This window comes from Neopelma chrysocephalum, unplaced genomic scaffold (assembly GCF_003984885.1).
Source record: "Neopelma chrysocephalum unplaced genomic scaffold, ASM398488v2 Primary Assembly neopelma1_59, whole genome shotgun sequence".
In the NCBI taxonomy this organism is placed as follows: domain Eukaryota; kingdom Metazoa; phylum Chordata; class Aves; order Passeriformes; family Pipridae; genus Neopelma; species Neopelma chrysocephalum.
Window position 1 is genome coordinate 30223066 of NW_020897714.1, and position 13718 is coordinate 30236783.

Sequence of the window (13718 nt, forward strand, 5' to 3'; positions counted from 1 at the left end):
AGGCAGGGGGATATGGATAAGCTCTGCACTGACCCAGTTCAAACCAGGTGAATTGGGTGCTGTTCTTCACGCCCTGTCTTGTTGGGCTCACCTCTGTCTGAAGGAGAAAAGCAGGAACCGCTTCGACCAAAACTGGTGGATTTCTCCACCTTGTCTCCAGCTCCCCAGGTGCTGATGTGCACGGGTAGGCAAAAAGGCTGTGCTTGCTGCAGTACAAGGGCTTAGCAAGGCACCTTTCTGCACTGTCAGCTCTAACACTGCTACTGAGGACCTGCCAATAGCGGCCTAATTGCGGCCTTCCAGCACCTGAAGGGAGCCTACAAGAAATGTGGAGGACTTTTTACAGGAGCATGTAGTGACAGGGCAAGGAGGAATGGGCTCAAACCGAAAAAGGGTAGGTTTAGATTGGATATTAGGAGGAAATTCTTTCCTGTGAGGGTGGTGAGGCACTAGAACAGGTTGCCCAGAGAAGCTGTAGATGTCCCATCTCTGGCAGTGTTCAAGGCCAGGTTTGATGGGGCTTTGAGAAACCTGGTCTAGTGGGAGGTGTCCCTGCCCATGGCAGCAGGGTTGGAGCTGCATGATCCTTAAGGTCCCTTCCAAGCAAAACTATTCTATGATTCTATGATATACCAGAGACAATAGTAGCAAAGGGAGTTGATTTGGGTAGAATGTATAATCAACTAGTTAAACACTGCATGTAGGACTGCGCAGCCGAATTTAATCTCAGACTCACCACATTACCTTACTGTATCTGAGGTCCATAAAGAGAAAGCCTACAAGGTGCAAGAACCCCATGAGTGGGAGCCTATGAAAACACTGAGTCAGCCCTCATGGCTGAGATTGTGGTGCTCCACATCATATCAAGAGGATGTCAAAAGTCAGGCTTTTGACAACCAAAAATGGGAAAATTCCAACCACTCTATTACTCTTTCCTCCCACACAGACCCCAAACCTCTTCATTGTATAAATGACCCAGTTCCCCAATCTAGATCCGTAAAAGCATGAGAGCTTTGCAGATGCTTTTGGTTCACTTTTATCTACCATAGCTACTGGCAACAATTTTCTTCACATTTGCAAAGCAAAAACTAAAAGCATTATCCATTTCCAAAAGCTTCTCAACAGATGGACCCAGACACTACACCTATACCAATAAATCATGCCCAGTGATTTCCTTGGGACCTGTGCCAGTGTTGTCCACATCCACTATTAATATAAACTCCTGCCTAAAATTAGAGAGTGGCACACATAGTACCTTTGGGAATGGTCTCTGGATTATCCTAATACCTAAACTGAGCCTGGCAAACGTTTGGGAGACCCCCAGATGGCAAAGGTACAGGATCATGCTGACAGTTTACTCGTATAAATGATTGTGTTCCTGTGCCTGGGAGCCAGTCCAGGCACAGAGGAGTTTACCAGAAGAGATGCAGCCATAAAGTCTCTGGCAATGACAAATAGCGAATCATAACTTGTCCTCATTTCCCCACTGCATGGGAATCCACTTAGGACAACCCAAAACACCAGGAGCCACTCTGTTACACTACTTTTAGGCCCATCTCCTCCTACTGAAAGGAATGCTCTTACTGTAACATTTACTGCTACAATCAAGTCATTATCAGCCAACAAATAGCCTTGCATGTGTTTAGACAAAGAGATTTCTGCATGGCCCTCTGAGTGCTACACAAACTCCCCTCCAGTATTCAGATGTCTGTCAGTGTCAGTAGCTATGGATGTTGGTCCCATTAATCACTTTCATGGGATTTGCCCTCCCAGACCCCTGCATTTGCCAATATACCTCTCTCCTGCAGAGTTATAGGAGAGCTCTGCAAGGCATATTTACCTCTTTCAGGAAATCAAAACAAAAAGTCATCCCCACAGACAGCTGTATTTTCAGTAAGTTTGGAAGGATCGATTTTTGCAAGTTTAAGTGGAAGAGCCTGTCCAAGAGCAGCACTGTTCTTAAAAAGTGTAAAGCAGACAGCTGCTGAAAACCAGGACCCAGACATGCCCCAGGCTGAATTTGGGAACCGCCTGGAATTTAGCTAAACCACCACTGGTTGCATTTAAAAATTCAGTCCATAATCTTTTGTTGTCATAACAAAAAGTCAAAATTAGATATTTAGCATTCCGATTCTCACATCTGAAAAAGGAGATGCCTAGAGAGTGTCATTAACTTTCAGCTCTAAACTCGGTAGATGATTTCTATTTCAGATGTGCTTCTACAACACTGCTCAGGTAGCACTTGAGTACAGTTTAATCTTCCTCTGAAAGTCTGTCTTTGAATGTGTAACTGTATACTAACCCCTTATAAACAATAATCTGAGTGTGACAGCAATGTTAAAGGCTTACAGAGATGTTGACAATTCCCAAAAATTTTAGCAGAAATGTAAATTACTAGCAAGTTCGTTCAATATATATTTCGGGGCAGTTTCATTTCTGCTCTTTTCAAGTCAAACTGAAGTAGAGTTTCTAATTCTTTTGCCTTGAGATTTTTACTGAACTGATCTTGAACTCAGCTTACATTTTTATTAATCCTGTGTAATTTTTCCAGAAATCCCTTTACTCTTCTCTTTAAATCCAAACCATCTGTCCACAAGCCTTAACACAGAACTGAACTTTTCCCTTTACACATCAGATTTATATGGTTCACCATCAATCCGAAATCAGAAAAGTCTGGTTCATATTCTGTTTCCTTAATTGCATGGCAAAAGCCTTATGAACTATTGGAAATGGATTAAAATGGGATTTTTTAATAATAATCGCATTATATCTTGAGACAGACTTCAACAATCATTTCTTAATGAGAAGCAGAAGGGAAGAAGAAAATATTGCTCTGGCAAGTTACAAAATAGTAAACGCCCTGCTCTGTAAGCGAGCTGCAAAAAGGGGTCCACCTATTCCTTCATGCAAGGAACATTTCCAGCAATGCAATTGGACCTATATTAGTCCATTAGTGAGGCTAAATGTATGCGCACATCCACATATAGGTAGCAAGAAAACAAAAAGAAGAAAAGAAACAAAAATCTAAATATCTTGCCCAAATTGTTTCCATACTGGCAGAGTACTGCTGATACAATGTCCACAAAAGGCTCTTCCCGTGTGGAATTGGCCAGTGACAGGAACCTGTCCAAGCAAATGCCGTCAGTTGCTGGTTATTCAGTTATTCAAGAAGTGAAAGAGAAATTATTATCTAATTTGAATTTGAACCAAACACAGAGTAGTTTAAACCAGAAAATCAGCTAGCTGAGACAAAAAAAGAAAAAAAAAAGGATATAGAAGTCAACCAGCTTTAGTTACTGTACTTGCAGAACTTCTTTTTATTTGCGTCTCCTCTGACTCAAGTCCCAGTGCGGATACCATCCCTAACTGCCTACTAATCAAAACTATTCCACTACCAATTTTATGCTGGAGATGATTGTCTATTTAACACCCTCCATAAATCTCATCCTCATTAGCCTCCCGATATTGGCCTGCTGACTCCAGGGAATATGAATAAAGTCTGGCACCTGGGAAAACATAATCTAGCAGTGCAGCAAAGCCTGGGAACTACGTGGCTGGGAAGTCGCTCTGTGCAAAGGGACCTGGGGATCCTCATGGACAACAAGCAAAAAAGCCAACAGCATGCTGAGTTGCATCAACAAGGACATCACCAGAAGAGATAAAGAAGCCACTGTCCCACTCTATTCATTGCTTGTCAGACCACACCCAGAATACTGTGTTCAGTTTTGGTTCCCACTATACAAAAATGATGTGGACAGTCTGGGGAGGGCGCAGAGAAGGGCCACAAAGGTGATCAAAGGGCTGGGAAGCCTGCCATGTGAGGAAAGGCTGAGACAAATGGGTTTGTAAGGCCTTGAGGGAAGAAGGCTTAGGGGAGACCTTAGGACCATGTTCCAGTATTAAAGGGTGGCTACAAAGAAGACAGACTCCCTTTTTACAGAGAGTCACATGGAAAAGACAAGGGGTAATGAAGAGATTCTGATTAGACACAAGAGGAAAGTTTTTTACAATTAGAACAATAAATCACTGGAATAATCTCCCCAGGTGGATTCATCAATGTTGGACATGTATGAGATTCACCTGGACAGGCTGTTGGGCCATCTTGTCTAGATCACGCTTTTACCAAGAGAAGTTGGACCAGATGATCTTTGAGGTTACTTCAAACCTGGTATTCTATGATTCTGATTCTATGAATTAATTCTGCTTCTTGGAATCTACAGAATGATCAGATAATGATGATACAGTAAGCCCTTCTACGTGAGGGCTTTGCAGCTTACTTAGCTGGATGGTGACCAAAATTATGAGGCTTTTTTTGATGTACTCAAGAGAAAAGGAAGAGTTCTGCTCTACTTTTCAAGTGCCCTGCCTGTTTCTCTGCCCACTGAAATTTTGCAAGTGTATTATGACATATATGATTCCTATGTGTGCACACAAGACATTCCTGTGACTAGAAAATCCCAACTCCTATGAGAAAACCGTGGAAGGGTCTTCTTGACCCTTTCCAGCCCTTATGGGCTAGCAGACTCTTTGCTGGAGCAATAAGAGTAGCACCAGTGAGAGTCAATAACAACCTCCAATAGTGGACACAATAGATCAATCTTTTGAAGGCTAATGCTGTTATAAAAATACTACTTGTTCAACAACGCCAGACCCAAAGCCACACACTGAGATTGCTGGGTCTTATCCAAAGTTGCTTCCCAAACTATCCTTGTGTTTACAGCATCTGCTTGAAACGCAAAGAGCACTGACCTCGAAATAGGGAGCGCAGCGAAGAAAGATCTCTGGTGTGGTGAAGGCAGCACGGTAATTCCTGTGCATAACACCTGCCATTCAAGCAATTTGCATTGATCCTTCCAGGCTTACATGACAAACTTTATGCCGTGTTGTGCTCTGCACAGCCTGGTTAGATCCCACTCTGCAGAACCCCACTGCTCCCACCATGTCCTTGGCCCTCCATCCCTCCCTGAGGCCGTGGCAAAGCATTCACACAGCTACATGATGAACAAAGCTCAGGGCTGGGATATACCCTCGCTTTTCTATGTACAGTTTATGGCACTCTTCCCTCTTCCCTGTTAAATCCAGACAACAAAAACTTCCTACTCATAAAAGCTAATGTTTATGCCCTATCTGTACTAAGTTACCACTGTGCTTTGTACTGCTGCACACCAGTGGAACCTGTAAACCTACCCCCCACTCCGGATTTTAAAGTGGTTCCTAAAGCAGCTGAACACCAGGGAATGGTACAGCTATGCCAGTGAGGGCATCTGTGACATGTCCTTCAGATACACTGCTTTAGGGATGTCCTAACAGAGGACACACCAGTTCACAGGCATCTCTTGTGATACCAAACAACAACAAATTTAATTTTCAAGGCTTCTTTTTCTGCATAGAGTATTTTAGATCATCCATCCCTCCCTGTTCCATGAGTTTGTGTTACTGTCAGTAAATACTGTAGATGGCCAGCCTGTGCCAGGCATTTGTGGAAAAGGTTGCATAATATTTGTTTCCATTTTCTAGGTACATCTGTTCTGAGCTCTGCCTGGTGCCAGCAGGGTTTGCAGAATTAAGCCCTGGGGATCTATAAACTCAGAATTGTACATGCTTTTATAAATATTAAGTTTCATAACAGGCTTATGCAGTAGATAATACCCATCTGAATTATGGATGGATATCAGTATTTGTCAAAAGGGCGATGTTGGCATCATCTACAAAAGCACTTTTTCATCAGTATTGTCTTTCTGTGCTCCTCTTTCTCTCTCTACTACTCAATGCACTCGTGTACATGACTTACACCCCTGATTTATTCAGGGCTGCTGATATTAGAAGTTACAGAGCACTAGGATAAAGTGGAGCAATGCACAGTGTAGCACAGACACAGGATAGTGGTAAATCTGAAACTGTGTTGCTTTTCCCTTTTAAGACAATTTCCTGCATGCCTTATATAGAGGCATTAACTTGAAATTATTTTGGAGACTTTGCAATTAGACTTACAAATGCAGAAGAGCTCTACAAAGCCATGAAGGAGCAGTATCTCTATGTGTAAATGTCTGGTTTGCCCAGGAGTGAGAAAGAAGATGCCTGAATGTTTGCAGAGGAAGCAAGGGATGGAGATCAGACACCAGGATTTGAGAACATCAGGTCTCCAGCAGCAGCAGCTGCTTTCTCTCTCCATCCTTGCAGTACTGAGAGGATTTAAGAAAAGGAGCAGCTTAAATGCAAAGTCACTTGGAATAACACATGGGGAATTTTTGAGGAGGGAACTGTTGGCTGAGGTTGTTTCCAACGTGTTCAGAGGGGCAGGAATTCAGGTACATCATTTTAAAATGAGGCAGATGACACTAAAGAAACACAGTCTGTCCATTTTGTCATGATTTTGTCCTCTTTGTGTTTACTGCTCTCAGGAAAATGGGCAGACATCTATCAGTTTCCCGAGGAAGCCCCAAGAAAAGATAAAATGTGGACTAACCATTGTGGGGCACAGGAGGACAGGCTTGCCAACTCCTTGGACATGCACAGGACCCAGGACCACCCTATGAACACCCAGTGACATAGGGCTGTTTCCAAAAGACGTGGAGCAAAGCCTGTCCAGCACATCCATCAACAGCTCAGAACAATAGTTCTTAATATGCCAGGCCTTGGGTGCTTAGGAGGGGACCACTAATAGAACAGAGGATGGTTTCAGACATTCATTTGTCTTCAGTCACAGAGATCCTAACATGCCACTGAGAGCTTCCCTATCCAAAAGTGTTTCACAGTGTGATATCTGACTCCTGTACTGGGAAAAGCAATGGAGCTTGTTATCAAGAGAAAACAAAAAAAAAACCAAAACAAAAAAAAAACCAAAACAAAAACCCACAAACAAAAAAACCCAAACAAGAGAAGGAGTCCCTAGAATAGCAGAAGAATTATGATAGATAAGATACTGCCTTAGAAAGAACCCAAAATCCAAGTCAAGAAGATGAAGCTGAGGCATGATCCTCAACAAAATGAACCTCACTCTAAGTGCTGGGGTGTAGCTGCCAGAGGAGCTCAGACACATATGCTCTCCAGTGCTCTTTGTTATCACTACTACTTCACTATCTTTAATTTCTACTGATAGCAACTGATTGTGAGAGACACAGCAGGACTGCAAAAATCAGCTGCATTGTGGTTAGTCCCAGTTACGTGCTATTACGAGGCACCTAAACTGTCAAGCGCCTGTGAAGAACTTGAATTAAATTGTGTTTCTAAGCTCAGGATCTTGTCAGCCATTGTTATAAGATAAAACTGGGAGCAATATATTTTGAAATATGCAATATATGGGATGGGTTTCTTTTGGTGGCTGGGTTTTATTTTGTTTGGAGGAAGAAGGGAGCAGACTGTCTTCCAAGAGGTCATATTAAATTTCTGCAATTTCTGGCAGTTACAGATCTGCTTTTCATTGGATGATCATTCATTATGAGTTGTATGAATATGAACCATGTGTTAGAAGATAAGGCACTAATGTGTGTGCAACATGATTGCTCTAGATATTGATTTTGATGCACTATACTGTACAATGCTGAAAATTATTTCTGTACTTTAGATGGATAACTGCTTTAAGAAGCAGCAATAATGTAAAAGGAATAAAATCAAAGGGACAAGATCACCCATTGTGTTATTTTATGGTCATGTTATCTTTGTATTGTTACACAATAATATTTGTATTGTGGTTTCATCTGAACGTTCTGGATGAGGTTAAAACATGATCAGGCTAAGTCTAAGGGAAGAACTTTACAGGCAGAAAACAGAGGCACAAAGGGACCTCTTCAGCTCCAGAGGTAAGAATTCAGCACAGACCCTTGGAAGTGCAAAGAGGTGCCCTGGTAATAAAGAAAGGAATAAGCACTTCAAGGGAGTAGCTCATCTGATCTACTTTAGGACATTCACTGCACTTTTCTTCTCACTGACTCCAAGTGGGCAATCTCAGGGGCTACGGCAGGATCTGGTGAGCTGGCAAGGCTGCTCCAAACCTGCACAAACTCATAGTGCACCATGAGGATCAAAATTAGTCTTATTTGGCTTAGCACCCTCATGTACTGGTGGCTGCCTGCTCCAGTTTGCTTGTTCCCTCTCTGTATTTGTGTCCAAAGACCTGAGTACAGACTATGTCAGAGCAGAGCACACCCTGGCAAAATGCCGCTAAGCTTTGATATTAACGCTTAGATTAGACTCATGAACAGCCTGTACAAGATTAGATTAGATTACATTAGATTAGACTCAGGTGCCTGTACAAGTGTCTGTGAAAGTTTGCTTAGACGCAGTCAGTAGATAACACCAAGCTAAAGTTACTCATTTACTCCAGCTTTTTAGTTATTCTTTCTCCCTCACCAACAGGTATTCAAAATCATTAACGTAAACGTCAGAGGAAATATACATAGAATTAGATCCAAAAGAACATTCAAAGCACAGTAAATCATGAGGCCAAGGACTTCAGAAATAGAAAATAAAAGAGTTATGTTTATCTGTGCAACATTCATTTCACTTCCCTTGTGCTCCTGCACTGACTTACATGCTTTTTGGTTTTTTTGCTAAACAGGAATCTCTTCTTTTTACACTGAATAAATAGTTATTTATATTTCTTTTATATTGAGTGCTGTTGCCGGGAGCTTTGTAGAGTTCAGACCAACAAAATAAGCACTGATGAAAGAGTAGTTGCTTCCTCCAGGCTACTTTTGTGGCGTTTTTCCCTACAGCATCTGCCTCAGTCTGTCAAATGTCTTTGATGCAGAGTGGCAGCTTTAGCAATGCCTGTAGGAACCTGAGTGGGAACAAGTGCAGGGTGACAGGATGCAAATCCTGTGACCAGCATGGGGGAAGTGGGCAGGAAGCATCCACAAATGGCAGGGCCCTGAAGGGAGGTAGAAGTTTGGGGTCCAGAAAGGGAGCAAGAAGTAGGAGATGAAATGGAGGAAAAGAAGGAGAAATGTGGAGTACTCGAAAAATTGGGAAAGATGAAAGGTCTGAGAGGGATTGGCCAGAGCAGATAGGAGCAGAAAGGGATCTCTAAGGTAAAGGGAAAACTAGCCCCCACCCACTCTGCCCCAATCCCACAAAAAACTGAAGGGAGATGCTCCATCCCTCTGGTCTCAGCCACCCTCACGCTGTCCCATCAGCCTGTACCATCAGCTGCCCACAGAGGTGATACACACCTGTGCACCTTCTGGTTGTCCTTCTACATGTCAGGCTTGAGCAGGAGAAAATTTGGACTTGCAAAAGGCAACAACAAGGTTCCTCAGGTAGCTGAACAGCCCCACTGAAGAAACAGCAGCAGTCTCACCAGGTAACTTGTCCCCTGGCAGGCAGGCCCACAGTATCAAACAAAGTGCACTAACAGAAGTCCATCTGGAATGGAGAAGAGATTTAGGAAGATGTTCTGCCCTCCTTGTAATGACACTGGCGTGATGTAGCTGTTCTAGTCTCCTGTAGTTCATGGAAAAGGAAATGCAAGTCCTTCTCTTGGCAGTCCCATGTCAGAGGGGTGAGGAAACAGAACTTCACATCTTGTGACAGCATCCTACATCCAGACAAGTTTTAGGATTGACCCTCTGGGACCCACTCTGTCACACAGCAGTATTATTGACACCCCTACTACTCATAGCATAGTTCAGGTTGGAAGGGATGTCTGTAAGTCAGACCTAACTTCGGGGTTCGGACAGGTTGCTTGGGCCTTGTCCAGTCCTGTTCTGGGTGGAGATCTCCAAGCCTGAAGACCTCCCAGCATGCCTGGGTGCCTCATCTGGTGTTCAGTGACCCTCACAGCAGAATGTTTTCCTTGTACCTAACAGGAGGCTTCCCTTCTGCAACCTGTGGCTGTTGCCTCTTATCCTTTCTGTATTTACCTCTGCTGACTCTCACCCACCTGGCAGGAAGTCGAAGAGCACCTGCATCTTCTTTTGTTCAGGCTGAACAAAGGGGCAGCTGCCTCTGTTCTCTTCGGGTGCTCCCCGTGGCCATACCACTTTTCACTCCTGTTGTACCAGGACATCCAACACAGAATTGTAGAATCACAGAGTAGTTTGGGTTGGGAGGGACTTTTAAAGGTCATCTAGCCCAAGCTCAACACCAGATGTAGTGCTCCAGATGCTGACTCACAATTATCCCACATGAGAAGATCCCCTACCTCAGCCTCCTGGACACCCTACATGACCACTGGCCCTCATCCCAACCACGTGCTGTTGAATTGACACTCAATGTGCTGCCCACTGGAGTCCAGGCCCTCTTGCCACAAGGACTATACCCTCGCCTGTCCCTCATAAAACACGTTGTACTTGTCTTTTTCTATCAGTCACGAGCTCTGCTGATGGTTGATACCTCTAACAAATATTCATCCAGACAGTTAATGATTCCAAGAGCTAAACCACAACTGACAGGCCACATGCAATCTAAGACAAAAGCGCCTTGTCACTCAGCAGATCTAAGGTCATGCCGCTGCCACTCACGATTTCCTTTTGTTGTCATGTTTTTGTCACTCTTTCCCTGTCCCCAGACATGTCTGGTATTTCACCAAAGGTGTTTTCTCACACTGAGCATTTCTCAGTAGCCAGTCAGTGTTTGCAATGCCAATGGGTGGTGGACTTGGAGATGGGGAGCATGAAGAAAGCAAGTGACTAGCACTGAATGGCAAAGCTCTTGATTTACCATGGATGGGTTATCAGGTTTTATTAATTGTGTTTGCTAATGATGTATGTTAAGACTGTTGAAGCCTTCAAATTAAATCTTGTTTTTAAACAAGTTTTTAAACTTGAATTAAACAGCTTTTGAGAGATCTAGATTCTAAAAAGGACTCTGAAAAACATATTAATACAAGACAAAAAGTGCTCAGGATTGTAAAAGAGAATGCGACAGAACTATTTTGAACTTTGTGTTGTCTCTCCCATGAATATTTTCAGTCTCATCTCCTTACTGGAAAATGTTACACTCATTTGACTTCCAAGTACTTTATTTTAAAACACTTCTTTTTAAATTTAAACACCACACACAGAGTCTGAGGATGATTCGGCATACACAGTTGTATTTTATTTTTAGTATCATGACAGATAACAGGGATTCTGAATAGCTTTTCCTCATCATCTATAATGTTTTTCTTGTAGTGAGGCTGCATAACACAGTAAAAGAATGTTCCCTTTTTGGGAAAGTATTCTATGTCTTATGAAATATTTTTGCATAATAACATGGGTATAGATTAATTTCAACAGGTACATCTGTAAGTATCATCAGTTCTAATTCTAAATAGTGAATATAAAGTTCCAAGAAATCGATGCATATATCCTGCCTGAAAATTATCTAGAATATTTTTATTGTGGTCCTGAATTGTAATTTGGCAGTATATACATGTACTTGACTTTTTTTTTAACTATTTAATAAGATGTTTACATTGCTGGTACTGATTACGAAAACCCTAGTTTTTTGCTCATTTATGGGTACATAATAAAGGAAAAGTACAAAGTGGATCAAAATATTGAAAATACCATGGTGATCTTTTTGAGAACTGGATCAAATTGTGTTGACAGGGACTAAACCACATTACAGTCTTATCCCTGTTAAATGCCTACAGAATAAAAGAAGTCTGTAGCAGAGTGGACCAGAGCCAATGATTCCATCTCACAGTATATTTCAAGATAATTAAATTAGTTCTTTTTCTTCTTTACAAAAGAAGCCCATGCAGATCTTTTCACAGAAAGTAGTTGCGTCTTGACATTCTTTCTTTAAAATATCCAAATGGATAGGGCTTGCATTTAAATCTCTCTTTAGTCAGAAGTCTACTTTAGGTATCTGAAGCCTTCTCATCAAACCCCAGGGTGTATACAGAAATTAAATAGAACAATTACATTGAAGAAAATGCAAAAACATTCTAATTTTAAATTTTAGATTCAGTGGCTTAGCCCACCAGACTTGCAGATCTTGAGGTTGCCAGGGAAGAGCTGGAGCTGAGCAAGGCCTGATTTGACAACCACTGAAAATAATGAAAAGAAACCTTGTAATTCAGATTCCATGGAATTCTAAGTGTTTTATCTCAAAAAAGAAAGAAGTAGGACCAGAAAAGACTGCAGGGAAGAGCAACAGGGATAATCACAGCCACTGGATGCTTTAATTAAAAGCAACAGCTAAATAGGCTAGGGAGTCCTACCTGGAGAAGACGCAAAGCCTTTGGGTTTGATAGATGGAGAAAAAGCCACACTGTATGATGGCAAGTTAACTACCACACTGAATGGGCAATACAGGAGGATGCTTTATGAAGTATCAGTTTAATCAAGATGAACATAATGCAACCTGTCATGGTTGTGGTGCACTTAAAATATTCTCTAACCCGCTATGGCAATGCAAAATGTCATAGTGACCTGCGATTAGCACTCAACTGGATGAACTTTTATGGGCAGGGAGGCTTGTTTCTTTCAAGACTCCAATTTTCCCTACCAGCATTTTTCAAAGTACATTAAAAATATTTTACTTTAATATCTGAGAGACTGGGAAGAATTGGTCCTTTCTGCCTGATAGAAGCAATTTGACAAAAAGTGGTTAATCAGTTTGAGAGGATAAGCAGGCAATCTGTAGCAGCAATCACAATGTTTTTGACCTAAGTCCCAATGTGTCTACTCCTGAAATCCTCTACTTGAAGTCATTACTCATGTTACACATAAAAAAATTTCATGGTCATTAGGAAGACAGCACATGCTGTACATCATCTGCTGCCTGATGGAGGGTAAAATCTCTTTGTTGCTGAACAGGTTTAAGCAAACATGCCACAGCCAGCTGGTAGACCCCTGTGTGCAGAAGCCTGATGCATCAACTCCATAAAACCTCTGAACAGAGCTAGGTAAAATTGGGCCAGATGGGAATACCTCCATTAACCCATACTCATTAACAACATGATACTTACACTGCAGTTCTCTCTGCCAGCTGGCCTTTTAATTTAGGAGTGTGTTTTCTACCAGACATCCAGATCAAATAATAGAAGATGTGTAGCACTTCCGCTAGAATGCCATGAGGACATGAATTGAAAAAACACATAAAGGAAACAGATACTCAGAAGCCAAAAAGTAACAGCCTCACCGAGGTGTCCAAGCTGGGTATCTGATAGTGGCTTGGATATCTGGGTGGAAAAGGATTTAAAGTGAGATACCAAGAGAGTTTCCTGCATTGGATTTGCTCCTTTTGTCCCAGCAATGACCTTCCCTATGACATTGAAGCATCTTCTGTCAAAGCCAGATGGAGGAAGTCTGAGGCACTGACACTGTCAACATTTTGCCTTTTCACAGAACATTTTCATACAAGGAATGAATACTAGTGTATCAAGGTTAAAGGGTTAGGAGGAAGAGGCACAGGGCTAAACAAAATACCTGGGATCAGTGGCACAGCTAAGGTCTAACAGTAGCTGCAAGACATCACTCTCAAGTAGCACTTCATCAGTTGAAAGTAAAATGTATCTTCAAGGACTTGGAGGTTTGACCTGGATTCTCCACCTTCCCAGGTGGTATTGCCAATGTGCAAATGTGCTTGCACACAAGCAAGCACCCCCAGTGAGATCCTGCACAGAAGCTTCTGCTCACAGAGAGCTCACCTGGCAGAAATCCTCAGAGGCAGCAAGTTCTCATTTTCTGAGCCCCCGCTGACATCTGTCCCTTCTTGCAACAGGAAAAAATCTAGGGAGTGACCTAGATGGAGATGGTATATTCTGAAAACTAAGAAATATTAAGTGA